This window comes from Phacochoerus africanus, chromosome 9 (genome assembly GCF_016906955.1).
Source record: "Phacochoerus africanus isolate WHEZ1 chromosome 9, ROS_Pafr_v1, whole genome shotgun sequence".
Classification (NCBI taxonomy): domain Eukaryota; kingdom Metazoa; phylum Chordata; class Mammalia; order Artiodactyla; family Suidae; genus Phacochoerus; species Phacochoerus africanus.
The window spans coordinates 83,129,832-83,156,800 of NC_062552.1; the positions used below are offsets into that span (position 1 = coordinate 83,129,832).

The 26,969-nt window shown below is 39.7% G+C and overlaps 1 protein-coding gene and 1 pseudogene across 1 annotated transcript in view; one reads left to right on the forward strand and one right to left on the reverse strand.

The window, feature by feature from the left end:
• The window catches only part of AVEN (apoptosis and caspase activation inhibitor), a 182,699-nt gene that overhangs the window by 60,633 nt on the left and 95,097 nt on the right, over positions 1–26,969 (forward strand). The window lies entirely within an intron of this gene.
• Positions 1,360–26,969, reverse strand: part of LOC125135573 (kinesin-like protein KIF23) — a 100,291-nt pseudogene continuing 74,681 nt past the window's right edge.

The following is a 26,969-nucleotide window of genomic DNA, read 5'->3' on the forward strand; positions in this document are numbered from 1 at the left end:
TGCAGCTTTGGAATGTGATCAGGTAGAGTGGGCAAGAGTTGTTTTGACAGACAGTTAAGTGACGTATTTGGGGAGGAAAAAAGAGAGCTGAGCGCAGAGGTAGCTGAAATAAGGCTCCAAAAATGCTTCTGAAAATGTTCATTTTTTTTCTCTGTTAGTCCTTTTGGCTGGAAGAAAGTAATCTGTATTTTACTTATGTGTTATTTGCAGGAATTTTGCTGAGCTGTTTTCTCATGATACAGCTTTCCCCAAGGAAGGAAAATGTTTAAAAAGTCTTTGAGATAGAAAAATATGTTGTGAGTTTAAAAAAAATTGTAGCAGGGAAAAACCTGATTTTTGTGAAAGATTTTTTTCTTTTTTTAAACAACCTTTCAGCTGTTTTCTGACATAAATCTGAGGGTAAGCAAAGAGGCTTCTGTTTAAAAGATAATAAATCCGAGGGTAAGCAGAGAAGAGGCTGCTTTTTAAAAGCTAAATTTTTATATTTTTACATATGTTTTAGCACATGTATTTTGTTGCTTTGGAATAAGGCATCACTTGACATAAAAATTTACCAGGGTCTTCATTTTAAGATGTTCTTAAATTAGTTGGAATTTTGAATAGTTGTATAAATAAGTAGATCTAATAATGTTCATTTCATAATTTTTTACTTCATCTTGTGATAGTTAAAAAATGATTTTTTTCCCTACCTGTTCAGAGTCCTTTTAGGAGGGTTCGTGAACAATAGCATACTTTGAAATGTTTTAAAAATTGTTTATTTCTTAGTGCTTTTTATTTCAATTCTTTTGACATATCTAAATATCAAAGTACACACATGCAAAATTCAGAACAAGTTCCTAAAATAGTGTTGGCCAGTCTCTGACATCTTCATTTTGAAAGTTTGAATTGTCTAAAGTGCATTCTTGCAGCTAATCAATATCAACATTTGTTTTGTTTATAAAACCTTAAGAAAAATCCAGACAAGAGGTGGAAAAATCCCAATAAAAAATAAAACGTGATCTCTATATATTCTTCCTTAATCAGCCAAGACAAACACACATATGAAATAGTTTATAAGTACACAAGAAATATACCAAAAAAGCCTTATAAAAAAGTTTGTTCAGCAATGAGAAAAGGGGCTCTTTCTCTATTAATATTAAATACGGCAAGGCATAGAGTATAATAGTTTCTTAAATCATAGATATCTTTGGAGCCATGGGGGGATCTTCGATGTAGGCCATTGTATAATGGATCTGAGAAATCTGCGATTTTCAGCAAAGCTGGAGTTCTACAAGAGGGCTCAGAAGACTGCTTCTGAGGTAGCTTTGGAGAAATCACCAACACAAATGAAAATGTTCTTTCGTTATTGAGACCATCAGTTCATGGCTTCTTGCACTTGGGCTGTGCATGGTGCAGATACCCAGGCTCCAGCTGAGATCCTGCTCTCATCTCCATAGCTACAGAACACCTTATTTCTGTGTCAATCCATTCAGACTCTGTTCTGTCTGGTTGGGCAGGTGCTACTGTGGAAGATCTTCATTTTCGACCAGTTGGTGATTGTTTTTTAAAGTCTCAATATCAGTAAACTGGACTGATTGTCCACCATTCCTTGTTTTATAAACATCACCCTTAATTAGCTTAATTTCTGTCTCCCCAATGGAGGCTAGTTCCTGGTGGGTCAGCATGTACTTCTCACATTTAGCTAGTGCCTTTTCATTTGCAGCACATAGAGTGATGCCATGAGGGACATGTGGCTGCATGACTGTCTGAGTTTGCACTTTAGAGGCAGGCTTATGATCTACCCATCTGTCTCCTACAGAGCGAGATTGTCTATCACAGAAAATTGGTGGTGCGTTAAGTACTGGTGATGGAGATCCAGATCTGAGTAACCTTTTCTTGATGCCCTTCCCAAGAGGGTCTCTCTGGCTTTTCAGTTTGGGGTTCAGTAACAATAGCCTTCAGTTGTGGCAGTTTTTCACCTTTCACCTGGAGTTTTATTTTGCATCTCCTGCTGTTTGGCCACCACTCGATGCTCACATTCTTTCTCCCATTTCATGGTTGTTTCTGTCACTATGCTTTGCAACCTGGCTTCTAGTCTGGTTTCTCAGAAAACTGTCACTGAAGTTTCTGATTCTGGGTTTCAAGCTCCTGTTGCAGATTGCACTTAGTTGTCTTCTTCATAGATTGTTGTTTCTCTAAAATCTCAATCTTACATTCTAAAGTTTTGTTTTTCTTCTCCAGTTGTTTTATTTCCAGTTTCTGTCCCAAGATCATCTTTTCTATTTCTTTTAGTTTTCCTTGAATGTAGTTTTGTTTAAAAGCATTGTCAAATTTTTGCAACAAAGCTTTTTTTAAAATGATTTTTATTTTTTCCATTATAGTTGGCTTACAGTGTTCTGTCAATTTTCTACTATGCAGAAAAGTGCCCCAGTCACACATAGATATATACAGTATTTTTCTAACATTATTCTCGATCATGCTTCATCATAAGTGATTAGATAGAGCTCCCATTGCTATACATTAGGATCTCATTGCTTATCCATTCCAAAGGCAATAGTTTGCATCTATTAACCCCAGATTCCCAGTCTGCCCCACTCCCTCCCCTTCCCCTTGGTAACCACGAATCTGGTCTCTAAGTCCATGAGTTTCTTTTGCGTGGAAAGGTTTGTTTTGTGCTGTATGTTAGATTCCAGATATAAGTGATATCATATGTTATTTGTCTTTCTCTTTCTGACTTACTTCACTTAGTATGAGAGTCTCTAGTTCCATCCTTGTTGCTGCAAATGGCATTATTTCATTCTTTTTTATGGCTGAGTAGTATTCCATTGTGTGTGTGTGTGTATACACCACATCTTCTTAATCCATTTATCTGTTGATGGACATTTAGGTTGTTTCTATGTCTTGGCTATTGTGAATAGTGCTGCAATGAACAAACAGGTGCATGTGTCTTTTTCAAGGAAAGTTATATGCCCAAGAGTGGGATTGCTGGATCACATGGTAGTTCTATATTTAGTTTTCTGAGGTACCTCCATACTGTTTTCCATAGTGGTTGTACCAATTACATTCCCACCAAGAGTGTAGGAAGTTTCCCTTTTTTCCACACCCTCTCCAGCATTTGTTATTTGTGGACTACTAATGATGGCTATTATGACTGGTGTGAGGTAGTATCTCATAGCTTGGATTTGCATTTCTCTAATAATCAGTGATGTTGAGCATTTTCTCCTGTGCTTGTTGGCCATCTGTATATCTTCTTTGGAGAAATGTCTATTCAGGTCTTTTGCCCATTTTTCCATTGGGTTGTTGGGTTTTTTTGCTGCTGAGTTGTGAAGGTGTTTATATATTTTAGAGATTAAGCCCTTGTCAGTTTCATCGTTTGAAACTATTTTCTCCCATTCTTTTTTTTTTTTTTTATGGTTTCCTTTGCTGTGCAAAAGCTTGTCAGTTTAAGTTCCATTGGTTTATTTTTGCTTTTATTTCTGTTTCTTTGGGAGATTGACCTAAGAAAACATTTGTAAGGTTGATGTCAGAGAATGTTTTGCCTATGTTCTCTCCTGGGAGTTTGGTATCTTAAGTCTTTAAGCCATTTTGAGTTTATTTTTGTGCATGGTGAGAGGGTGTGTTTCTGTTTCATGGATTTACATGTGATGGTCCAGTTGTCCCAGCACCACTTACTGAAAAGACTGTCTTTTTCCCATTTTATATTCTTGCCTTCTGTAAAGAGGAATTGATGTAGGTGTCTGGGTTTATTTCTGGGTTCTCTGTTGTGTACCATTGGTCTGTATGTCTGTTTTGGTACTGCTAGCACACTGTCTTGGTTCCTGTGGATTTGTAATATTGTCTGAAGTCTGGGAGAGTTATGCCTCCTGATTGTTTTTTGTTCCTCAGGATTGCTTTGGCAATTCTGGGTCTTGTAACAAAGCTTTAAAAATAACAGCTTGTTGCAGTTACTGTTGTGGTTCAGTGGATTAAGAACCTGACCAGCATCCATGAGTATACAAGTTCAATCCTTGGCCTCACTCAGTGGGTTAAAGGATTTGGTGTTGCTGTGAGCTGTGGTGTAGGTCTCAGACATGGCTTGGATCTGGTAAGGCTGTGGTGTAGGCTGGCAGCTGCAGCTCTGATTAGACCCCTAGCCTGGGAACTTCCATGCAGCCCTTAAAAAAAAAAATTGTTAAACTCATCAATCATCTTTTGTTGTAGGTGATGTCGTTTCTCTAATGCTTCTGTCAACCTGGGAATAGTCTGCTCATCATCGATATCCAAAATTTCACAGGATGGCAAAGGTGGAAAACTCTGTAAAAACCACTTCTGAAACCAGTGGTTCATCTCCAACTGGACCTTCCTGGGCCTGGTTTCTGTATCCCCTTCCTGGTGTTAAACTACATATTGCCTTGTCATTTGGTCTTGCTCCCTCAACTTCTTGGGTCACTTTTGTAAATCTCATAACTTGAAGCTTTCTTCATAATCAAAGTAGTTCTTGGACAGAAGGCTTAACTTTGAATCTCTATATGGAACCGTTGTATTAGTTCCATACATTTGGTTCTCTCTTGGGACCTCCATACATGTTCTTAGCATCATTAGTGACTGGTTAATGTTACCAGCTTCATGTAATCTGTTTCTGCTTTTGTCTGGTTAGTTCTTTCACTTCGGGCAAGATCAATCAAGGATAATTGGCTTATGGTGATTTTTTTTTTCTTTTTTTTCTGTAAGACATTGTCTCCATTTACGTCCAAGGGAGCCTGAACTAACTTAATGTTGAACATGCTATGGGAGTGGCTGGACACACGATTCAAATGTGTGTTAGCAATGTGTCACATTTTGTGGCCTCTCTAGAAAACTTCAAAAGGCCGCCTCAGTAAGATTTTACTTCTACTTCTATAAATCCTGTTCTTAACGTCACAAAGCAATTTTGATTGTGGAGGTTTAGGTGTTATGGGATTAAATGGCACTTCTTCCAATAGATCATATATGTAATTGTTATATATTTCAATATAAGAGACAAATACACTGTAGACACTATCTTTATCACACTCTTCTGCTTTGCAAAATTCTTGTGCATTTATCATATCTAAAAACTCTAAATCCACTTACTCGCTAGAGAGGGTCTTTAGATTGCACATGGCTTCTCTTTTCTGCTGCTCTAATAAGGCATCAAGTTTACACCGTATATCCATGCTATTCTTATTATTAGATTTAAAAACAGGAGGTCCTATTGTGGTTCAGTGGTAACAAACCTGACTAGTATCCATGAGTATGTGGGTTCAATCCCTGGCCCTGCTTTTTTGCCATGGAGCTGTGGTGTAGATTTCGGATGTGGCTTGGATCCCATGTTGCTGTGTCTGTGGCCTAGGCCAGCAGCTGGAGCTCCCATTCAATCCCTACCCTGGGATCTAAAGTATGTCAGGGGCGCAGCCCTAAAAAAGACCAAGAAAAAAAATATTATTTAGCTTGAAATGACCCTGTGCTGTTAAAGATCATGTCTGGATGGTGAGGAAGCATCCCTCTTTCCCTGGAGAACCATCATACTGTGAGTTTTTCCACTTCTTGTCACACCATATGTAAAAAAGGAGACCATTTTTACCATGAATGAGGTCATCTACCACGGGATTAGCCACAACATCAAAGAACTCTTTCTGGGCGTCTGAGTGCTGCATACTTGTTTAAATGAATATCGAGTCTTCTTATGGTCTCCATTTCCATTGAATCTGTAACCCTTAGGAGTATGACTAGTTGAACTGTTGTATTGTTGATAACATCTATGCAATACTCTTGATCAGGAAGGCTCAGTGGGCGTACCCTACAGTACACCCCAACTGTGTCTTCTGTAAATGTTGTATTATGGCATGATTGCTGGGTCACTTTGGTACTTTTTTTGTGTTTTTTATTAATCTGTGGTTGACTACAATGTTGTGCCAGTGTCTGCTGTACAGCGAAGTGACCCAGCCATAATTATATATACATTCCTTATATTCCATTGTGGTCTATCCCAAGAGACTGGATATACTTCCCTGTGCTATGCAGTAGGGCCTCATTGCTTATCTGTTCTAAATGTAGTGGTTTGCATTGTGTAGTGCTTCTTTATGTTCTCAAGTTATGCCTTATTCCTTAAATCTTGCTCAACAAGGAGTATGTGTTTATTTTTTACATATGTGAAAGCCTGGTGAATAGTTAATAACTATGACCATTTTATACACATAAATTTAATAGAAAAATATGAGCCAAAATGCTTCTGTCTTGTGTAGGATGGACTTTCTGCCTGGAAGGCAAGGCATTGTCTCCATGAACTGATGTTGTTCAGAGATGTAATGGGTTGTGCACCCAGTTGGGTGCATGGCTTGTTCTCTCCACCCCCCCTCCCCCCCCAGGAAGAGGAGGGAAAGTCTCAGGGGAATGGATTTTATGTTCTCCTTGGTGCATATAATAAAGCACAGTTTTCTTTTGTTCAGATGTTTCAACTCCCATCTCCCATTTTGTGACTCCCTTTATTTGCTAAGTTAATCTAAACTCTCCCATCTCCCCTATAAAATTGACTGAAGAACTTCAGAAGTTTTATAGTCTTCAAAGAATTTTAAAGAGTTTTATTTATAAAAAGAAATGTTTTTTTTTCCCCCCCGAAGTTCTTTCTCACAGTAATGTTTGGTCCATACCAAGAAGTATGCTCACAGCTGTTTCTGAGTCTTTGCAAAATTGGAACTTCTTTTATTAAAAAAAAAAAAAATACAAGATAGCCACTTTTTGTTCTCCAGCTCTTAGATGAGTAGGATTTGTGTTGCAGAACTTCTGTGGCAACTGCTTATTTTTAGGGCGTTTTAAATATTCATAATCTCAATTGAGTGTGGTTTTTTTTTTTCAGTTAATAAACCAAGAAAAAAGTTGCATTTTATGAGTATTGTAGAATTGTGCAAGTTCTCTCAAAAATATGCTTTTTTGATTGCTCTTGTTAAAGACATCAATTCTTTGTTGGCTTACCTGGGTCAGTCTAGATTACTTGAGCCCATTAATTGTACTTGATTCCTTCCTAGGTATATGACATGACTTTAGGTTCTTTGAATATATGATGCATCTATTTTTCGTAGCTTTGAGGCAGAGACTGTTTTATAAAGGAGGAAATTGAGATAGGAAGGGTTAGGTGACCTGGTCAGTTTACCCAGCTAGTTAGTTGTTGAACTGTGGTATGAATCCAGTAAGATACCCTTATTGAGAAAAAAGATCTTGGAGCCTTTTCCTTTAAGTGTGAATTTCCCAGTTTAGTTTTGAGAGTGGTGCCTCTTCAGCACTACCAAATGAGGTCTGCAGTTTCTCTGTAGATCACAGATAACCCTAAGAGTAGACTGTCTTTGAGAAAAGGACCAGTAAATTTTAAAATTTTATTGGAGTATAGTTTACTTACAATGTTATTAGTTTCAGGTGTATAGCCAAGTGAATCAGTTGTGTATTCTTTTTTCCCCATATAGGTATTACAAACTATTGAGTAGATTTCCCTGGGCTGTATACAGTAGGTTCTTACTAATTAACTATTTCATACAGTAGTATGTATATGTTAATTCCTATCCTCCTAACTGCTCCCTCTCCCCTATGGTTTCCCCTATGGTAACCATAAAATTGGTTTTGAAATCTGAGTTTGTTTTTTAAATATGTTCATTTGTGTCATTTTTAAAATTAGATCCTACATACATGTGATAACATATATTTGTCTTCCTCTGTCTGACTGACTTCACTCAGTATGATAATAGCTAGGTCATTCATGTTGCTGCAAATGGCATTGTTTCATTCTTTTTTATGACTGAGTGATATTCCATTTTGTATGTACCACATCTTCTTTATCTCTTCCTCTGTCGATGGATATTTAGGTTGTTTCTATATCTTGGCTGTTGTAAAGAGTGCTGCAATGAGCACTGAGGTGTGTGCATCTTTTCAAATTACGGTTTTCTCCAGATATATGCCCAGCAGTGGGATTTCTGGATCATACGGGCTTTGAGAAAAAGACAGTGAATTTAATATAGAGGGAATGTTTCCTTTGTAGCTTCCATGTTTAACATTTATAAAGAGTGATTTTTTTTTCTTTTTAAAACTATGTATTCCTTTATAGACTCTCAAATAGCAGTATGTTTTTAGAATACCACTGATTTATGTTTAGTTAAAAAATTTGAAAATGTGGTATATGAGAGATAGGCATTAGATTTGTACTTTTCCACAAAATTGATGGGAAACAATTCCTCATATGTAGCATATTCAGATTTACAAATTGCATGTTTATTGTCTTTGGATTTGTTTTATGTTTCACTTTTAGACTTCTTCAGTTGATTATTCCACTCACTTGTGTCTCTTAGCTTGGCCTTAATTTGTGTCCTGGTGTTTGGCCCTTGCCAACCAGCGCCCCCTTCAGATTTTTGCCTTTTCCTGGTGAATGGCTGACCACTAGAGGTCTCCAGACCACACTTGAGAAGGCTGATTCATGCCCATCTCAGTGGCTGTAGGCATCTAGTCTTTAGGGAATCACTTCATACAAGAGTCAGCCTTGGGAATAGGGTACACCCCACAATTTGAGATCTTCCATTTCCACTCTGATTTATACTAGGGACATTTTTTAGAAAGGGTCTGTGTCCTGTTTGCATTTCTTGTGTTAGGAGTGGTTACACGGAGAAATCTCTCTCAGTAATGTGTGTGTAGACTTACTCTGAGTCACCATGAGCAGAACCCAGTACAGTGTCTGCCACACAGATGACAAGTCAGCAGTTATTATGAAGATGGGACTTAATTTTAGTACTGGAAGGACTTCAGAGAATTTAGTCTAACAATCCATTTTACACAATAAGTTTTATTTATTTGTCTTTTTGCCTTTTTCTAGGGCCGCTTCCCACAGCATATGGAGGGTCCCAGGCTAGGGGTCGAATTGGAACTGTAGCTACCAGCCTACACCAGAGGCACAGCAATGTGGGATCCGAGCCTCGTCTGCGACCTACACCACAGCTCATGGCAACTCAGGATCCTTAACCCACTGAGCAAGGCCGGGGATGGAACCCGAAACTTCTTGGTTCCTAGTCAGATTTGTTAACCACTGCGCCACGACGGGAACTCCCTGTACGATAAGTTTTAGAGTTTTTGTTCAGATGGGGTGTTTAACTGGAGTTATTATTGTGAGTGCTATCCATTCCTGAGTAGGAAGACCAGAATTGTGATTCAGTTATTCATGTGGATAAATGGTTTGAAATAAATGGCATTTGGGAGTTTTAAAAGAAATTAAGAGTGAAAACTGGGAGAGTACTAAACAAAACATTTCTATGTAAACAGTGATGGTATAGAAAGCTTGGCAGCTTGTTAGTATTTTACCTGTAACAAAAGTTCCAGGGGGAATTACAAAAATGATAGATTAGTAACTTTCTATTTTTAAACGTGTGGAATCCTTGACTACTTGAATAACCAATTATTGAAGAAAAAGTAGCTCAGTTTCAGAAGTAAATAACTATATGGATGAATAGAAACAGGGGGGTTATATTTTAGATTAAAATACATTTTGAAAAAAACTTACCTTAAAATCTATTTTAAACCCTTAATAAATGACTATATAAATAACCTTGGGAACCTTTAAATGAATAGCAAGAGCTATAGGAAAAGACATTGATTCTTGGGAGGAGCTGTGGGGATCCTCTAGAGTTGAGACAGTCTTCATTTTACATTTTTGTAGATGAGTTGAAAGACAGAGGATAAGAGGAAAGCCGCAAGATTAGGTAGTAATAAATTTGTCAGGGATACATTCCAGGGTGAGACTCTGAGTGAGTAATGTAGATGCATTTTAGTGTGGGCACAAATAAGTGGAAAATAACATAACAGCTATGTGATGATGTGCGCTAAGATGAGGAGTCGTAGGAAGGTTTTAAGCAGGGGCATTCCATGATTTACTATGTCTTTTTTTTTTTTTCCCCCCAAAAAAACCCTGTGAGTTCTTTATGGCATGGAAGCGATTGGTAGACCAGGAAGGAGATGACTGTGATGATCTAGGCAAAATATGGTTCCTGTCTTAGTCAGCACGGGCTGCAATAACCAAGTACCATAGATAGGTGGCTTAATCTACAGGTGTTTGTTTCTCACTGTCCCAAGGGCTGGCAAGTCCAAGTTCAAGATGCCAGCATGGTCAGGTTCCAGTGAGGGCCCTCTTCCTGTCTTGCAGATGCTCCCTTCTTGCTGTGTCCTCACATAACCAAGAGAGGAAGCTCTGACATCTCTCCCTCTTCTCATAAGGGCCCGAATCCCATCATGGGAGCTCTACTCCCACAAGCTCATCTGAACCTAATTACCCCCGAAGGCCCTACTTCCTAGTATCATCATATCGGAGATGAAGGGTTCAGCATGTGAATTGAACAAACATTCAGCCCATAACAGTTCCTTAGACTAAGGGAGTAACAGTGGAAAAGGAAAGAGGTGGCTAGATTAAAAGAACATTTTGGACATGTGAAGGAGAGCTTGCTGATGAACTGGGGAGTGATGTGAAGTGTTGAGAACAACCCTCAATAGTCTGGCTTGAGTAACTGGGTGGAGATACCCTTCGCGGAGACTGGGGAAGCTTGACAAGGAGCAGCTTTGGGAAGGGGAAGACCAACACAGGGCCTGTTGAACAAGCTGGACTGTGGATCTGACAAGTCTTAACCTTCTTAAATACTTGGAGCATGTGAAAGAACAGTCTTTATGTGTGGGAATCAATGTATTCCTCTGTTATCTTTGTAAATCTTTTCCTGTTTCAAAATCATGGTTGTTAACCTCTTTTTTTTTTGTTTCTTCTTGTCCCCACTAGTTACATGTAACACATACTCATGGTAACTTCTTTTCTTGCAGGTATTCCAGGGAGGTAGGAAAGGAATTGATAAATCAGTCTCTCTGTAGGGGACGTGGCTTGAAAAAGCCACTCTAGGAGTAAGTACGCCCACGTAGAGTTCCATCCTCACCCCTACCTGGTTGAGAATAATTAAAAAAAACAAACTTCTGTGAATGGTGTTTGACACATGCAGATTCCTCTAATGTTTTTTTCTTCTTTTTTTTTGTCTTTTTGCCTTTTCTAGGGCCGCTCCCACGGCATATGGGGGGTTTCCAGGCTAGGGGTCTAATCAGAGCTGTAGCCGCTGGCCTACACTACAGCAATGCAGGATCCAGGCCGCATCTGCAACCTACACCACAGCTCATGGCCACGCTGGATCCCTAACTCACTGAGCAAGGCCAGGGATTGAACCCACACCCTCATGGTTCCTAGTCAGATTTGTTAACCACTGCGCCACGACGGGAACTCCTAATGCTTCTTGATTCCTCTTTTGAACTGGCTCATAGGAAGGGCTCTCCTCAGTTGGTCTAGCTGCCTCATTTTCTGGATGAGAGTGCTGAGCATCCGAGAGGTTGGCATTACCTCAGGGATGCAAATCTTGCAACTGGTTAACAGTAGCTATGTTAGAATAGTAGAACCCCAGGAACTGGAATGCCAGCCTGTAGTTCTCTCCACGAGACAGACTATTTACTTCTACATTTCTCTCATAAGAGGAATTCTTATGAATAATAAGAGATAAGAAATTTTTTTTACAAGAAACATGTTTTATAAAGGTAAAAATAGTTGTCCTATTATTATTGTTATTATTTTTTGCTTTTTGTGGCTGCACTCATGGCATATGGAGGTTTCCCAAGCTAGGGGTTGAATTAGAGCTGCAGCTGCCGGCTTTTACCACAGCCACTCGGGATCTGAGCTGTGTCGGTGACCTACACCACAGCTCACGGCAAAGCCGGATCTGTAACTCATTGAGCAAGGTCAGGGATCGAACCCGCATCCTCATGGAAACTAGTCCGGTTTGTTAACTGCTGAGCCACGACAGGATCTCCAGTTGTGGTGTAGAGATCTTTTCTGTTTATAATTTGGTAGGATTGATACTTTACTCCTCAGTGGAGCAGTTGAGCACCTAAAATATCTGCATCATCCCAGGCTAGATGTGTAAGAGTGACCAAGGATAAATTATTCCAGGTGGCTGACAGGGAGTGAGGGAGATAAGCATGTAAATGAATGGTGTTGTCCTTAAAGTGATAGTTACTAAAGTGGCTGTAGAATAGGTGATAAAATGGGCTTGCATGCTGGAGGAGATAATTTCATCTGGAGAGATCAGGGAGGTCTTCTAGAGGAGGTGTGTCAGGGGCTGGGGGTGGGGGGACATGGGTGCAGTGTTCTCTGAACTCCTCCAGAAGAATCCATTTTAAGAAGCCCATTTTCTTTTTCTTGTTAACCCAAGACATTGACAAGAGGCTTGTGTGCTAAGTGGAAAATGTAGTTGGAGATTACATGTAAAACATATAAAATATTTCTAATGGGAGTGGGAAGAAAATCTGAGAGACACACACACACGCTCTCTTCCTCTTTTTAATCCAAGTATTCTAGTTGCCATAACAACCTGATTATGGTGGTGCATTTGCTCGGATGGTTAAGGTTGTGTCAGCAGATCCCATTATAAGCTGCAGTTTTCAGGATTTTAAAATTCAACGTCATGTTCACTGATGGGACAAATAAAAATCCCATCAATCGATTTTATTTTCCCATCTAGCGGAGTGCCCCAAAGTCATTTTCCTCTCCCCTCATGTTGACAGAGTCCACATATTCAGTGTCTAGAATGCTGCTTTTGTGAATATTTTATTGCTAAAAGAAACCTCCATATCTGGTGAAGTGCTCTTATTTTATAGTGAGGAAATTGAGGCTCTGTAGGGGTAAATGCCTGAGGGCTAATAATTCAGCAGGAATTTGGTAGGTAATCCACCACAGCACTCTTGGTATTGGAGTTCAACATACCTGTGCTTAGTGGTCTCCTGGACCTTTGGTTAAATCTCACAAGGACATAGCTTTAATTTATTTAAATGTCTCTTTGTATCACTGACATGTGTCCTTTCTTGTATAACAGCACTCATCTCTTACACATTGCATTGTAAAAATTTGTTTATATGTCTGTCCAGTCTTTACTAAGGGGGCTTCTCCAGGGTAGACAGTAGGCTTTATCCAACACTTGCTGGGGAGAGACTCACTCTAGCCTCTTCCTTCTTGACTCAAATTTTCTTGGCTTCTGATCTTCTTGGTTGCCTATTTATAGTTCTTAGACCTGATGACCTGTTGTTCGTTTGTTGTAGTTTGACTCCCAGCCTTCCCCTCTCACTAGGAGGGAGGAAGCGGCTAGGGGAGGGAGGGTATTCTTGCCAAGGGAGAAAGAAGAACTAGGAAAGAGTCTGGAAACTCAAGAGAGCTTGGTGCTTGGGGCCATTGCTTTGCTTTAGTATTAGAGGGAGTAGGTAATAAGAGACCCATTGAAAGGTGGTAAGTAGTGGAGTGGTAGGAGATTACCTAGAACAACTGACTTGAAGACTGAAATGTGCATGAAAAAAAGTGAGGCATCGATAGATACATTGTGTGAAGTAGGAAAATGTAAGCACAGAAGGAAACAAATAATTCTGTCTGCAGCATGATGATAGGGAACTTTTACAAAAGCGGTGATATTTCAGCTGGATTTTAATTGGTTGCTAAGATTAATTACACCGGCTGGGGAAGTGGGAGAGATGGCGTTTTAGAATTTGAGAAGCAGTGTGAATGAAGAATTTGGAGGCAAGAACATGGCAAATTAGGAGAATCTTGACTGTGCTGAGGCTGGTGCAGTGTCAGCGTGTAAGCTCCAAGGGGCCAATGGTTGGGGCGAGACTTACGCCCTAGAAAGGTTTTCGGTGTAGACTTACGCCCTAGAAAGATGGGAGTCATGGTCTTGATACAAGCAGCAAGGTAACACTGAGCTGACATAGAGAAGTAGTTTTGGCAATTTAGAGACTGAATTGGACAAAGTTTGAGGTGTTGAGGTAAAAAATGAGGGTGTCTGTTGAACTGGGGTGTGGGGTTAGAAATACTAAAGAAAATGGAGGGTAAGAATTGAAGGGGAGAGGCCTTCAGAGGTAAATTTCCCAGATGTGGTGATTGACTGCAAAGAGGGAAGGAGGGGGAGTTTTTTCATTCACGCTTGTAGGTGGATTGTTTTGCCAAGTATCAGGATTCGGAAAACAGGAGGAGGAAATAGATTTGGGTTAAAGATAATATTTAAAGAATTATATCCAAATTCTGAAAATTGAGTTAGCATTTGCTTGTAAAGTGCTCAGAACCCAGGTGAACTTTTAAATGAGCTTTGACAATTGTATACACCTGTGTAATCACCTTGACAAATAAGATACAGAAAAGTGGTGGTTCTTAGTCTTTAGGGAGCATCGGAAACACCTAGAGGGTGTGTTGGACCCACCCCCAGAGTTTCAGATTCGGTAGGTCTGGGGCTGAGACTTGAGAATTGACATTTCTAACAACCCCCAGGCCTGCTGGTTCAGGGCCAGGACTTTGAAAAGCATGATACAAAAAATTACCATCACTCCAGAAAGGCCTTTTCTCCTCTTCTTCACGCCCCAGAGAGTCGTGATTTGATCCCTATCATCATGATTTGTTTACCTTTCCTTGGATGGCATATGGATTTAATTATATAGTATGTTCTCTTAGGTCTGGCTGTTTTTTTTCACACTACATTACATACAGTGTAGTGTAATGATTTGAGGTTTACCTATTTACATATAGTTTAGTCTTTTTTTTTTTTTTTTCTTTTAGGGCTACACCCTGGTATATGGATGCTCTCAGGCTAGGGGCTGAATCTCAGCTGCAGCTGCCAGCCTACACCACAGCAACACCTGATCCAAGCTGGGTCTGTAACCTCTACCACAGCCCATGGCAACACCAGATCCTTAACCCACTGAGTGAGGGCAGGGATCGAACTGAGTCCCCATGGACTCAGTTGGGTTCATTACTGCTGAGCCACAATGGGAACTCCAGTTTATGACTTTTTATTGCTGATAAGTGTTGTTTATAAGACCTGTTCTGACATGTGTGTTAGTTTTTTTTGGCTATTATGAACAAATCTTATATGAGCATTTATGTACAAATCTTTTTGTAACTAATTTCTCTTGGGTAAATATCTAGGAGTAAAATTGTTGGGTCACGAGGTAGATTTATGTTCGGTTTTCTAAGAAACTGTCAACTCATTTTCTATAGTGGTTGTAAGGTAACTAGTTGAATTGTGATTAAACATTAATTGACTCTAGAGAGGTTACTAGACTTTGACTAGACTGAAGGATTTTGTCATAGAAGAAAGGACTAGGGTAGACAGGGGAGTTGGGCAAAATTGCCCTTTGGGATGTGCATGCAGGTAATCAACAGTGATGCAATCGTCTCCAAATCCTAAATTAATGTAAATGTATACTTTGTTCTAAGAAACATAGATCACTAGTCATTCAAAGGATGTTCTTTAGGCAGTTGTGTGCCAGTCTTATAAAGGTACATGGGTTCTCATACCTGCCTGAAGGAGCTCACAGGTAAATTCTTGTACTTTAAGAAGGTGTAAGGTAGCACTTTAAGTCTAAATTGCTCTTAATTCTGGTTTACCTGCTGTCATTGTTCTAGAAATCCTTAGCACCAAAGAACTGTGACATAAGGAAATATCCCAACCCCCCCAAACTTGAAGCATTTCATATCACTGGGAAAAAGATGGCTTTGTCAGTCAAGGATGTTGGTCCAAATGGAGTCACCATCTGGGAAAAAAGTGGGATTCAGACCTCAAACCATATAATGGGATAAAGTCTACATGGGTCAGAATTTTTCATGTAAAAACCTCCATGTTAGAACAAATCACTGACAAATTCTTCTCTAATGTCAGAATGGGGAAGGTCCTTCTAAATATCACACAAAATCCAGAAACCATAAAAGACTGTTAAATTTAATCATATAAAAATTAAGAATTTCTGCATGGCAAAAACCATAACCAAAGTCAAAAGACAAACGATGATGTTGATGGGGATGGGGGTTGGGGGGAGGATCATAACTCATATTACAGAGAACTAATTTACAGTATAAGTATAATGAGTTTTAACAACCTTATTAAAAATGGGCAAAGGCTATGAGCAGACTGTTCACAGAAAATGAAATGCAAATGGCTCTTAAACATGTGAAAAGATGCTCAACCCACTCATGATAAGAGACATGCAAATTAAAATTGAACGGAAATGCATATTTTCAGCGATCAGACCGACAGACGTCAGAAAGTTTGGAGATTGTTGTTGGCAAGAGAGTGGCTGTGTAGTGTTGGAGAAGGGTGTTGGGGTTGAGGGAACAGCAGGAACAGAGACATGGAGGCTGAAAAGTAGTCATCACATTGGAACGGGGCAGGGAAAGTGGGGGCAAACATGTTGACAATAGCGAGGAGTAGCAGCAGCAAACTAGTGTCCCGGGGAAGAAGACAGGGAAACTAGACATCAAAGCAATAGCTCAAAATGTTCACGACTGTGGAGGCAAACAGCCCTGCAGTATCAGTAGCCCAGGAGGGTCACTGACCAGGGTCACTACAAAAGGTTGCATCATGCCCAATGTTTTGTTTTTCATTTTTTTTTTTTAATATGGAAGTTCCTGGGCTAGGGATTGAATCTGAGCCACAGCTGCAATGCTGGATCTTTTAACCCACTTCACCAGGCTGGGGTTGGAACCTGTACCTCTGCGGTGACCCCGAGCTGCTGCAGTCAGGATTCTTTCTTTGTTTTTTTTTTTTTTAAGGGCCACATCTGCTGCATATGAAAATTCCCAGGCTAGGGGTCCAAATGGAACTCCAACTGCCTGCCTACACCACAGCCACAGCCATGCCTGATCCTTATGGGAGCTGCATCTGCGACCTACACCACAGCTTGTGTTAACTCCGGGTCATTAACCCACTGAGTGAGACCAGGGAGCAAACCCACATTCTCATGGATACTAGTTGGGTTTGTTTCCGCTGAGCCACAGTGGGAATTACTGAAGTTGGGATTCTTGACCCACTGCCCAACGTTTTTATTTAAGAAAGCATTAAGAGATAATACTCTTCCTTTTTTTTTTTTTAAAAAGTAGTTTTATTTTATTTACTTATTTTTTTGGTCTTTTCTAGGGCTGCACTTGTGGCATATGGAGGTTCCCAGGCTAGGGGTCAAATCAGAGCTGTAGCCGCCGGCCTTCACCACCGCTACAGCAACTCGGAATACACACCACAGCTCATGGCAACACCGGATCCTTAACCCACTGAGCGAGGCTAGGGATCGAACCCACAACCTCATGGTTTCTAGTAGGATTCGTTAACCAGTGAGCCTTGACGGGAACTCGTACTCTTCCTTTTTTACTTGTTGAAAGTCTGTGGATTTGTTTTGAGGATTAGGTACTTAGATTATTAGAAATACTGTATGGTAATGAATGAAGTAACTTATTGTTAAATCTTGGGTTTAGGAGTAACCTATGTTCTTTTTCTCTCTTTTAAAAATTTAATTTTTAAATTGAAGTGTAGTTGATATAACTTGTATTCTTTTCCATGGAAATGTCTTTATTAGGTTTTGAAAATTTTTCAAATTGTTCTTTGCAAATAATTATTTCAAAAGTAATTTAAAAAGACACTCAATAGATGAATTTTAGAATTTAGCACTTTGAATAGTTAATGTAAAGATAAGGTTTTTTTTTCAGTTATCTCAAATTTAATTTTCAGAGGGTACTTTATATTTGAAAATGCTGACTAAACACATCATAATTTTTTGTTGCTCATTGTGATTCTTAGCTTCTCTTACAGTGAGTTCTGTTACATTACTGAATATCTAGGCCAAGAGTGGCCAGTTGCCCCTCTGGCTCTCTGTGGTTGCCAGGGAATAGGTGACATAATTTACTCATCAGGAGAGAGATGAACTACTACTGATTGATTTTGTTTAAAAAGCAAGTAATATGTTTAACAGAATGGCGCTTTTATTTTTAGTTCCCATTCCCTCCCCCCTTCCTATTTCTTAGCCTCCTTTTATTACTTCTGCTTCATTGCCTATCTTATTCTCAGAATTCTAAAATTCACATTGCTTCTAAAAGTGAAGTTATTGTCACTTTTCATGACTAGTTAGTATTAGAGATAAAGGGTTAGGTAAGATGACTACTCGAGATACCTTCTGGTCTAGACTTATCATTCTCTGCAGTACTCCATGATTTTAAGCATTGTACACTGTAGATTATGCCTTCAGATTTTGTAAGTATTAGGGGCAAACAGGGCACCAAATATTTAATGAGATTCTTGTCTGCTTACATTCCTAGCAAAGAATGTAATTATATGCTCAACCCAAAAAGTGAACTTAATTTACATTTTCCTTCTTACAATTTGGTTGCCGTCTAGAATTAAAAAAAAAAAAAATTTAATCCTTTACTCAAGTATATTTCAGCCGTCTCTGAGTCACTAAGGCAAAAGCTTTAGCAAAAAGATAAACCTTAATTGAGTACTTTGAATGCTGATCAGCCTGGATCCTTGATGATTTTCTGAGGGGCAAGCCTTTAGGTGCTGTTTAGAAAGAAAAAAAAAAAAAGGCAATGGTGTTAAATGATTACTATTCTTTTTGGGATCTGTAAGGTAGGCTGATCATTTTGTATTGAATTTTTGGGCAGGTAATCACTATCCAAGATGTTTTGTATCCTTTTCAGTACAAGGTTGTAGAAAGATAACCATCTGATGATTGGCAGTGGTCTTTTCAGAGACTTGTCTATGTAGACAATCTAATGATTGAGCAAGGGTGAGACGGATAACTCCGGTGTTAGTCATCTTAGTTAAGAAGAGTTGAGTTTGTGAGACCAGAAGTAGATGGAGAAGTCTTGTTTTCTAATCCTGGGATACTTGGTTTTTCTTTTGAGATCCTGGGGGACTGTGGTCATTTAAACATGGCATTCTTGGTGTACGTAGCTGTCTTCCTGTAGTGTCATGTTAGATGCTCAAATATGGTTATCGCTTGACATTTTTGTCTGTATTGTTTTCCTCAGTTGGACAGTTTCATTTCCACATCCAGTTCCACTGTCTCAGAGAATTAGGTAAAATTGAGTTGTTACGCAAAACCCTAATGCATGTTTACTCTTTTTCTATTTGTGCTGTTTGGGAGCAATTTAAAAAAAGAGTTGATACTATTTCATTATTTATGCTGTTTCATATCATTTCAGAGATTCATTGTAATTTTTTTCCATTGAGTGTGTTGATGTCTGACTCGGAAAGAGAAGAAATACTGAAATTGCAGTGAATGAGACTTAATTTCACATTTCCCTTGAACCAACAAATACTACAGGTGCTACCAATTATGGGCAAGTATCTACAGAGATAAAGTAGTTTAAATTTAGGAGTAATCTTCTAATTGTTCAGGGAGTAGATTGCAAGGTATTTTTGTTGTGTTCTCAGCGTTTTGCCTCTTCCAACTTCTTCCATCTGTACCCTGGAAAACTAGAATGAATTTTGTCTTTTTCGATGTGGAAAACAGAAGTGGCATTTTTCTAGCTGCAAATTATATTAATCATCCTCCCTCCCCCCTGCTGTTATCTTATAGCCTTCTTTGTACAGACTCTGATTTCTAAAGTTAGGCCAGAGAGAATTTGGTTCTAAAATCCATCTTTTGTTACTACAGCCATGTTCACCCTGGGTGATTTAGAGATCTTGCTGTTCAAGTTGAATGGATTTTTGAGCTCTAGAACTGTGCTTGCTTGAATGGAGAATATTGAGTTGTGTGTGGTAGGTATTTGGGAAATGATGATGGTTAGCATCAGTCTTATCTGGCCTTATAGATGGAGGGGAGAGTGAGTTCTCTGAAGAATAGAAGCCTCCTCCTCAGTTAAGATAAAGTTTAACTTTGAAGTCTGTCTATCAAACTTCCCTCCTGTGTAGGCTACCCTGGTCTTACCTAAATAATTTCTTCTTGTAATTATTTTATATTAATTGCCACTGTGATACTTTAATAGTAGACCTGGTCCTAGAACTTAGGAAGTAGCCCCCACCTTTGTTTTCTTCTGCCATCTTGGTTTGCTTGGCTTGTTCTCAGGTGACCTTAATTGGGTATGTAAGTACCTTTCCCTCCTACTTGGGAGTAGATGAATAATTTCAATTTTCCCTAGTCCTATTATGGAGACTCGAGGTGCTTGTCATTCGGCAGGAAGTGAATTGAGCTTTTGAGGGCTTGTGGGCTCATTTGGCTAGAGGAGTACCTTGTAACTTTTTATAGCTTTTGATACTGGATGAGCTGGGCGCCAAATGATAAATGGTAAACACTTTTATTTTTATTTTTTAATTTTTTGTCTATTTAGGGCCGCACCTGAGGCATATGGAAGTTCCCAGGCTAGGGGTCCAATCAGAGCTATAGCTGCCAGCCTACACCACAGCCACGCGGGACCTGAGCCGAGTCTTCAACCTGCACCATAGCTCATGGCCACGCTACATCCTTAACCTGCAGAGTCATAACGGAAACTCCTAAACACTTCATCACTCGGTTAAACATTTAAAATTTCATTTATACGAACTGCAGACAGGATTATCTTAGCATTACATGTGTTTATATGTTAAAAATATTAAAAAAATTGACTTTTTTTCTTTTTAGGGCCACACCTGCAGCACGTGGAAGTTCCCAGGCTAGGGGTAGAATCAGAGTTGCAGCTGCCAGCCTTCACCACAGCCATAGCAACGCCAGATCCAAGCTGTGTCTTCGATCTATAGCTCATTGCAACACTGGATCCTTAACCCACTGAGCGAGGCCAGGGATCAAACCTGAATCCTCATGGATACTAGTTGGGTTTGTTACCACTGAGCCACATTGGAACTCCCAGGAGGAGAACTTCAAAGTGCCAGTGATTGTGGCTGTGGAGTCACCCTGGTGAGGGCAGTCCTTGTGGAGGAGTGAATGCAGCCTACTGGGGTCTGAGGAATGAGTGAGAAGAAAACGGAGGCAGAGGAGGTGTAGCTCACGGTAAGCAGTTTTAGTGGAGAAACAGCAGAGGTTGAAGGAGAGACAAGTCCAAGGAAAAGTGTGTGTGCATGCATTGTGGAATATTTAAAATATCTTCAAGTGTAAGAAGCTTGAGTTTGTAGGTGCGTTGAGAAGAAGCCATAAAGGATGAGACTGAAATGAGAGAAAAAGGATAACTATCTGTAAAGCAAAAGTCTGAGAAGTAGGAGAGGATGTGTAATAGAAACAATGAATGCCATAGGTCATTTTGTTTCGTGTCTCCACGCGTCATTCTCTGGGAACCTTAAAGAGCAAATTTACCATCACACAAACTGGAAATACAGTAGGCGTAATTCAGGAGCATATTTTCTAACAAGGGTCCAGGGCCACATTTCGTATAAGCTAGGGTGAATTCAGAAAGGGAGTGAATTAGAAACTGCATAGAGGTTATAGAATTACTGAGGTTGTAGAGAAAATGCCCTAAAGGACATGAATGCAGAGCTTTGATTTGAGAATGTCTATTCAGGTAGATTGGGAAGGAAATTCCCGTGTTTGTGGAGTCCTTTGGGCAAAATGCCTCCTGCCTTCATGGAGACAGGTTTGATGAGAATGGGAGAGTGTGGGCTTGAGAATAATGCAAGCTTCTACAAAGAAGCAAAGGGAAGTGAAGGAAGGGATTTCAAGGCTAATTTAGTCTTTATTTAATTTTTGGTTCAGGGAATAATAGCTGTATTACATTGACATGGTCAAAATAGTCATGGTTAAGAAGTGGTTTCAGGAATACTGTGAAGCACGTGGAGCCTGGGAGGCTAAACAGTGTTTTTCCTCTCTCCCTGTGGAGGCCTTTGTAAAGATTTTGAATCTGGGAGTTTCCATCATGGCTCAGCAATAATGAGCCTGACTAGTGTCCATGAAGATGCATGTTCGATCCCTGGCCTTGCTCAGTGAGTTAAGGTTCTGTGGTGTGGGTTGCAGACATGGCTTGGATCTGGCATTGCTGTGGCTGTGGTGTAGGCCGGCAGCTGCAGCTCTGATTCAGCTGCTAGCCTGGGAACTTCCATATGCTGTACCTTCCACTGTAAAAAACCAAACCAAAACAAAACAGATTTTGGAGCTGCAGATCATCCAGACGGGAGGGCCACATGAGACTTCCCAAGATCTGGCCTTGGCCAGAGTCCTGCCTCCTCTCTCACACGTTCACCATCTAACTGCTAATAGTTTCTTGAACATACCAGACCCTCTTCCCTTTTCCTGGTGGTTTTATCTGATTATTCCCCTAACCTAATAATCTGATTATGCCCCTATTTTTTTGCACTCATCCTCATTTCCTTCCTAGAATTTTCCTTGATGGCCCAGTGCAGTCGGTCAGTCCTTCCTTTCCCTGTCCCCTGGACTCGTCTTCTCACAACCATGGTAATGACTTGTCATGACAACTTGCAGTGTTTAGGCATCTGTCTCCTTCATAGCTTTAAAAAAAAGTTATTAAAATATAGCAGATTTAGGAGTTCCTGTCGTGGCTTAGTGGTTAACGGATCCAACTAGGAACCATGAGATTGTGGGTTCGATCCCTGGCCTTGCTCAGTGGTTTAAGGATCCAGCATTGCTGTTGAGCTGTGGTGTAGGTCGCAGACACGGCTTAGGTCCTGCGTTGCTGTGGCTCTGGTTACACCCCTAGCCTGGGACCCTCCATATGCCATGGGAGTGGCCCTAGAAAAGGTGCAAAAAAAAAAAAAAAGGTATGGCAGATTTACAATGTTTTAATTTCTACTGTACAGCAAAGAGCAAAGTGATCCAGTTATATATGTATGTGTGTGTATATATATATATATATACACACACACACACAAACATATATGTATAGTCTTTTTCATTTCCATTATGGTTTATCACAGGATATTTTATATAGTCCCCTGTGCTATGCAGTAGGACATTGTTGTTTATTCATTCTCTGTATACTAGTTTGCACCTGCTAACTCCAAACTCCTAATCCGTCCCTCTTAGCAACCACGTCTGTTCTCTGTTGGTGAGTTTTTCTGTTTTGTAGAAAGGTTTGTGCCATATTTTATATTCCATATGTAAGTGATATCATATGGTACTTGTCTTTCTCTTTCTGACTTCATTTAGCATGATAATCTCTAGGTCCATCTACATTGTTGCAAATAGCATTATTTTATCTTTTATGGCTGTGTAGTATTCCATTGTACATCTATATGACATCTTTGTCCATTCATCTTTTGGTGCACATTTAGTTTGCTTCCATATCTTGGCTATTATAATAGTGCTATAATGAACATTGGGGTGCATGTATCTTTTGTAATCAGTTTTCTCGAGATATATAACCTCCCTAATAACTTTTGAGTTCCTTGAGGGCAGAAGCAGTGCTTTTCATCTTTGAGGTGTGAGCTGCTGGTGGGATACTTGGAATATAGTAGTACATCAGTAAATGTTTGAGATGAATTGAGTTGAACAGTCATACTTAAACTTCAGAAACCAAACTTGGTCTTTTCAGGGCTGCTCCTGAGGCATATGGAGGTTTCCAGGCTAGGGGTCAAATTGGAGCTGCAGCTGCTGGCCTATGTCACAGTAACACAGGCTCCAGGCCACGTCTGTGACTTACACCACAGCTCACAGCAACACTGGATCCTTAACCCACAGAGTGAGCCCAGGGATCGAACCTGCATCCTCAGGGATACTACTGAGCTACAATGGGAACTCCCTCCAAATTTATTTATTTTATTTTTTTATTACTCAATGAATTTATTACATTTATAGTTGTACATGATCATCACAATACAGTTCTATAGGATTTCCATCCCTCAACCCCAAACTCCAAATTTATTTTAGGTGCACTTTTGGGGTCTCAGACTTCTGTCATAGTATCTGTGAGTACAGAGATGGCTTTTTTCCCCTTATATTTTTAGTAGTTTTAGATACTTATTAAAATATATTAAAAGTATTACTTGAAAGCATTAATTGTTCTGCTTTTTCCATCAATGGCATCTTTAAAATATTAATGATTTTTTTTTTCTTTTTAGGGCCACATGTATGCATATGGAAGTTTCCAGACTAGGGGTTGAATCAGAGCTTCAGCTGCTGGCCTACACCACAGCCATGGCAATACCAGATCCAAGTCAAATCTGTGACCTACATGGCAGCTGTGGCAGCACCAGATCCTTAACCCACTGCAAAGCTAGGGATCAAACCCATATCCTCATGGATACTAGTTGGGTTCTTAACCTGCTGAGTCACAACAGGAACACCCAGCTTGATTCTTATTTATTTATTTATTTATTTATTTTTTGTCTTTTTGCCTTTTCTTGAGCCGCTCCCGCAGCATATGGAGCTTCCCAGGCTAGGGGTCCAATTGGAGCTGTAGCCACCGGCCACAGCCACAGCAACGTGGGATCTGAGCCGCATCTGTGACCTACACCACAGCTCACAGCAACGCCGGATCCCCAACCCACTGAGCAAGGGCAGGTATCGAACCCGCAACCTCATGGTTCGTAGTCGGACTTGTTAACCACTGTGCCACAATGGGAACTCCCCAGCTTGATTCTTTTTTATTTATTTTTTTAATTTATTTTTTCCCACTGTACAGCAAGGATCAAGTTATCCTTACATGTATACACTTTTTCCCCCCACCCTTTGTTCTGTTGCAATATGAGTATCTAAACATAGTTCTCAATGCTATTCAGCAGGATCTCCTTGTAAATCTATTCTAAGTTGTGTCTGATAAGCCCAAGCTCCCGATCCCTCCCACTCCCTCCCCCTCCCATCAGGCAGCCACAAGTCTCTTCTCCAAGTCCATGATTTTCTTTAATGAGGAGATGTTCATTTGTGCTGGATATTAGATTCCAGCTATAAGTGATATCATATGGTATTTGTCTTTGTCTTTCTGGCTCATTTCACTCAGTATGAGAGTCTCTAGTTCCATCCATGTTGCTGCAAATGGCATTATGTCACTCTTTTTTATGGCTGAGTAGTAGTCCATTGTGTATATATACCACATCTTCCGAAACCAATCATCTGTCGATGGACATTTGGGTTGTTTCCATGTCTTGGCTATTGTGAATAGTGCTGCAATGAACATGAGGGTGCACGTGTCTCTTTTAAGTAGAGTTTTGTCCAGATATATGCCCAAGAGTGGGATTGTGGGGTCATATGGAAGTTGTACGTATTTCTAAGGTATCTCCAAACTGTTCTCCAGAGTGGCTGTACCAGTTGACATTCCCACCAACAGTGCAGGAGGGTTCCCTTTTCTCCACAACCCTTCCAGCACTTGTTCTTTGTGGACTTATTAATGATGGCCATTCTGACTGGTGTGAGGTGATATCATGGTAGTTTTGATTGGCATTTCTCTTATAATCAGCGATGCTGAGCATTTTCTCATGTGTTTGTTGGCCATCTGTATATCTTCCTTGGAGAACAGTCTATTCAGGTCTTTTGCCCATTTTTCCATTGATTGATTGGCTTTTTTGCTGTTGAGTTGTATAAGTTGCTTTTATATTCTAGAGATTAAGCCCTTGTCCGTTGTATCATTTGACACTATTTTCTCCCATTCTGTAAGTTGTCTTTTTGTTTTCTTTTGGGTTTCCTTTGCTGTGCAAAAGCTTTTCAGTTTGATGAGGTCCCATGGGTTTATTTTTGCTCTAATTTCTATTGCTTTCGAAGACTGACCTGAGAAAATATTCATGATGATGTCAGAGAGTGTTTTGCCTATGTTCTCTTCTAGGAGTTTGATAGTGTCCTGTCGTATATTTGTCTTTCAGCCATTTTGAATTTATTTTTGTGCATGGTGTGAGGGTGTGTTCTAGATTCATTGCTTTGCATGCAGCTGTCCAGGTTTCCCAGTAATGCTTTCCCATTTTATGTTCTTGCCTCCCTTGTCAAAGATTAATTGACCATAGGTGTCAGGGTTTATTTCTGGGTTCTGTCTTCTGTTCATTGGTTGGTCTGTCTGTTTTGATACCAGTACCATGCTGTTTTGATGACTGTGGCTTTGTAGTATTTCTTGAAGTCTGGGAGAGTTATGCCTCCTGCTTGGTTTTTGTTTCTCAGGATTGCTTTGGTGATTCTGGGTCTTTTGTTGTTCCATATAAATGTTTGGATTGTTTGTTCTAGTTGTGTGAAAAATGTCCTGGGTAATTTGATAGGGATTGCATTGAATCTATAGATTGCTTTGGGTAGTATGGCCATTTTTACAATATTGATTTTTCCAACCCATGAACATGGAATATCTTTCCATTTCTTTACATCATCTTTGATTACTTTGATTAAAGTTTTATAGTTCTCAGCATATAAGTCCTTTACCTCCTTGGTCAGGTGTATTCCAAGGTATTTGATTTTGTGAGGTGCAATTTTAAAAGGTATTTTCGTATTCCTTTTCTAATATTTCATTGCTGGTATACAGAAATGTGACTGACTTCTGAATGTTAATCTTCTATCCTGCTACTTTGCTGAATTTATTAATCAGTTCAAGTAGTTTTGGGGTTGAGTCCTTAGGGTTTTCTATGTATAGTATCATGTCATCTGCATACAGTGACAGTTTTCTCTCTTCTCTTCCTATATGGATGACTTTTATTTCTTTTGTTTGTCTAATTGCTGTGGCTAGGACTTCCAAAACGATGTTGAAGAGCAGTGGTGAGAGTGGGCATCCCTGTCTTGTTGCAGATTTGAGTGAGAAGGCTTTCAGTTTTTCCCCATTGAGTATTATATTTGCTGTGGGTTTATCATATATGGCTTGATTATGTTCGGGAATGTTCCCTCTATACCCACTTTGGCGAGGGTCTTGATCATGAATGGATGTTGGACTTTGTCAAATGCTTTTTCTGCGTCTATTGAGATGATCATGTGGTTTTTGACTTTTCTTTTGTTAATGTGGTGTATGACGTTGCTTTTCTTGCGTATGTTGAACCATCCTTGTGAACCTGGGATGAACCCTACCTGGTCATGTTGTATGATTTTTTTGATATTTTTTTGGATTCGGTTGGCTAAGATTTTGTTGAGAATTTTTGCATCTATATTCATCAAAGATATTGGCTGATAGTTTTCTTTTTTGGTGGTATCTTTGTCTGGTTTTGGAATTAGAGTGATGGTGGCATCATAGAATGTCTTTGGGAGTATTCCTTCTTCTTCGACCTTTTGAAAGAGTTTAAGGAGAATGGGCACCAGTTCCT